We start from the raw sequence: 4401 nt of genomic DNA on the forward strand, positions 1-4401 counted from the left end.
TGTTTTGTTTCCTCGTCTAAACCTACTCTTATTTAAGATCTTATTTCTTCTTTCATTTGATTAAATTTGTCTAGTTCACTTAGAATCAATGAGTATTCATCATCAGAAATTCGATCGTCTGCTAACGCCTTTGATATAAGATCACTTATTGTGTTCAACTTTGCATCCGCAAGAGTTTTAATTTTTTCGTGTTTTTCAGCTTTCATTGATAGCTTTTTATTGGTTTGACTTCCAACGATAGACAATAGTCCTATACCTAAGGCAGCACCTTCCATTGCTATTGCAATTGGCGCTGCAATGATTGTACTCAATACCCCTATCCCTGTAGCACCTAACACCATTGAAAAAAACAACAAAAACGTTGTCCACTCCTGCTATAACCCTCACTGCTCTGTGATACTTTTTAGACAAGTTAGCACGCTTGTCTCTTTCTGTGGAAATTTCTTTTTGAATTTCGTTAATCTTTTGAAGTCTGTATGACTGAGCAGTTCCTTCAACTCTTATCAGTTCAGGAGCCGATGGAACAGCAGGTAGAGCTGGATATAGTTTAGCGTCACTAGCATACGTACCGTATGCGTTACATTTAGAATCTTTATACTCCATTTTTATATTGACAAAAAAAATTTTTTTTTAAACGACTGATGTGTGACAAAGCATAAAGATTCGCCTTCAACAATATTTACTGCAACGTCTGAGTTGTTTTGAATTGTAACAATTATGTCGTCAACAGATTCAGCAATAATTCCATCTTGTAAACTACATTTCTTTTCCTTTAAACTTTGTTTGAGTGATACCGAACAAACACCTTAAAATAACCGTAAACCTATTTTTAATTCAATAGTAAGTGCTGCTTTCGGTTTAATAGTAAGCGATTGCTGCGTTAAAATACTCCATTTACCATACAGCTGTTCTGCAGGATGCGCAAGATTCTCGTGTTGCAACCATTTAACTGACACTGGTGGTGGTTGTTTATACTTGTGGATAAACTTGTGAATTGGCATACTTGATCTTTGCATTTTTATATATGTAAATATTTTTATTTATATTTACAACAGCATTCCTAGTATTGGAATACTGCTAAATGGTGAATTAGGTCCTAGTAGCAATCCTGATCCGGTTTTCATGTACAACCCTTTTCCGGTTTTCATGTATAATCCCTCTCCTAACGAACTACCTTTCCTCCACGGAGCTAAATACAATCCTTTACCTGCTTGTGTTACTTTACAACCGCTTCCGTTTTTCTTTAAATACAAAACACCCGATCCACTAATTTTGTCGACAACTTTACTACCGGCTGCGGCTCCTACGCCGGTTAGCAAACCGGTTGCAAGTCCTGGTAAAACGCTTGGTAAAATCCACCTTCAACTTTTGCGTTGTGTTCTAATTGTGTATTTGACATTTTAATCGTCACTCCTTTACCACTTTGGTACACTTTTGTCATTTTGTTAATCTGTGCTTGAGTGAGGGCTAGCACGTGTTCTCCAGATAAATCCTCGTGTGATAGGCGAATAGACACGGGAGCTCCTGATTGAATAGCTTTTTTGATCTTTTCTCTCTGACCTTCGCTAATATTTACTTTTATATTTACGAAACGACTCATTTTATATATGATTAAAAAAAAACTTTTTAGTTTAAACTTCTCGTATGTGGAACCTCATAGAAAGTTCTTCACCGCGCAAATTTATAAGTTGACCGGTTTGATCAGTAAGTTTTGTTTCCATTGACGAAATTGTGCTTATAGTGATAGGTAAATAAATTAAATTAACTGGAACTTCAATAATTTTATAGCCGGGTCCAACTGATGGAAAAAAACTGTATATAATGTTTTCAGTTACACCATTCGAATATGATGAACCAATTATATCACTAGTTACTTTCAAGCTATTGACACTTATTATATTAACAATGTTTTCTGATTCATTGTACCCTGATGAGTATACTTTTGCATTAAACCCCAATACCGTTCTGACAGAGTTTGGCGTTGTAAAGTCTATTTGATACTTTGCTTTAATCTCTAGTACAGACCTGAGCGTGCTGTTGTTTGGCTCTAGTGTTATGCCGTACTTATCAAATTTAGAGTTGTAGTGGCCATTATCTCTCATTATTCGTTGTATGTATTCGTTTATGTCCTCAAGTTCGTATGAGCCTTCGGGAATATTTATATCATACCAATCATCTCCGTTGTTAGGGCTATAGCGAAAGTTATTGTTTGAAGAGTCTATATTTGGAAATGAATAGTATGTTTCTAAATTAACTAGCGCCATTTCATACTTTTTGTTTTTATCTAGTTGTATGAGTGGTCTAAATTTAGTCTTAATGCAAGTGCTTTTCTCACTCAACAAGATGTAAAACGAAGATTTTGGCTCCGTATTTTTAGCAGCTGTTTCCGTATTATTTGCAATTCTTTCTAATAGCGTTGTTTCCATTTTTATATTAGTATTTTTTTACACTGATTCGGACATATAAAAGCAGTCAAATCCCGATCTATACTTACCATTATTTTTTTTACTAGTAAGATCTATTACAGCAAATCCATGAGGACGGTCCCAGGCTACTCTACACAAATTTCTAAATTCTTCTTTTGACATATCAGTTGAAACGTGATCGTTGTAGATGTTATTAATATTTTTCATGTCTTGTGGAAATAAACAAATAAAGTTTGCATTTCACGTATTGTTTGTCTCGGAAGTTTAAAGTAGTTTTGTGCAAGATAAAAGCAGTCTACATTGCTGTGCCGTCCTCTTATGTAATAAGTTTCACATTTGTTTTGTTTTTCCAACTGAAGGTCGTCAAAAATCATTAAAAAAATTTAAGAGCTGCACAAGTCTCTAGGATCAGGTACATCATCAGACGTTTCAAAAAAATTACATTCAATATCAGCTGGTTTATCTAAAATTTTAGCCATTTCTTCAACTAAAAGAGCTGGTGAAACGTCATTCTCCATTATATAGTCTTGCTCGTTAAACAATTTTATAATCTCTTCTTTAGGTAGCTTTTCTTCAAATGCTTTCTTAATAATTCTGTACTCCGGCTGAAAAAGCGACTTGCCAAAAACTTGAAAGTTGTTGTAGTCTAACCAGCCTGGTTGAAGTAAAAGGTTTAACAATAGTATAGTTTTTCCACATCCGCTTTTACCAATAATAAGACCTCGTATTGATCTCGGTAAAAGTCTACTGTTGTATCTTTTTGTATTTACGTCATTCCACGAAATATCTTTAACTTCCATTTTAAATGTAAATTATTTTTTTCATTAAAAAAAAATGTATTGTGTAAAGTGCAAAAGCAAAACTGAACAGTTGATGTAAAAAATGTTTGTCAGTAAGAACATAAACCAATGCTTCGCGGAAAGTGCTCCGTTTGCGGTTGTGTTAAAACACAGTTTGTAAAAATGCATACTAAAACTGGCGGAGACTTGGTTTCGACGTTGAATAAGGTGACGAGTAAAGTCAAGCTTCCGTGGGCTAAATTTCCCGGTGAAATGCATATTCCAGGAATGAACTTTGCAGGACCTGGAACTAATTTAAACGAGAGATTAACTTCAACTGGCGCATATAAAGACTGGAGTAAAACAGTTGATCGAGTTGATAATGCCACATACCTTCATGATTTAGCTTACCAACACTTTCCAGATACAGCAGGTAGAAACGTAGCTGATCAAATTATGATTGAACAAATGGATGCTATTAAAGACCCAACACTCCGTGAAAGAATTGAGCGTAGTATAATAAAGCCGATAATATCTACCAAGGCAAAGTTTGGGTTGGGTTATAATGGGAAAAAAAAGTCGTGGCTAAAGAAATAAAATGGTCTGATCAGCTCGCAGTCGAACTGCATAGACCCGTTGTAAAACGTTTTAGAAAAAGAATAGTCGTTGCCCATGGCATTGATAACATATGGGCTGCGGATTTAGTTGACATGCAAGCTTTTGCTAAGTTTAATAATGGTGTAAAATACTTGCTAACAGTTATTGATGTATTTTTAAAATATGGATGGATTGTTCCATTAAAGAGTAAAACCGGAGTTGAGGTTGCTGAAGCATTTAACAAAATATTTAAAAACAGACAACCTCAAAAGTTGTGGGTCGATAAAGGAAAGGAGTTCTACAATAAAAACGTTATGGCGTGGGAAGTCGAGTTGTATTCCACAGAAAACGAAGAGGAAAAGTTCCGGGGTAGAGCGATGGAACAGAACAATGAAGGAAAAAAATGTTCAAATACTTTTCAGCCAACTCTACCAAAAAATATGTTGATGTCTTAGATGAAATGGTCAATGACTATAACAACACAAAGCATTCATCAATCAAAATGACACCTGATGATGCTAGTGATAAAAAAAATGAAAGTGTTGTTTGGGTAAATTTGTACTCATAACACCCACAAAAGTACGGTAAGCCAATATTTG

Source organism: Dreissena polymorpha, chromosome 3, assembly GCF_020536995.1.
Source record: "Dreissena polymorpha isolate Duluth1 chromosome 3, UMN_Dpol_1.0, whole genome shotgun sequence".
NCBI classification, from domain to species: domain Eukaryota; kingdom Metazoa; phylum Mollusca; class Bivalvia; order Myida; family Dreissenidae; genus Dreissena; species Dreissena polymorpha.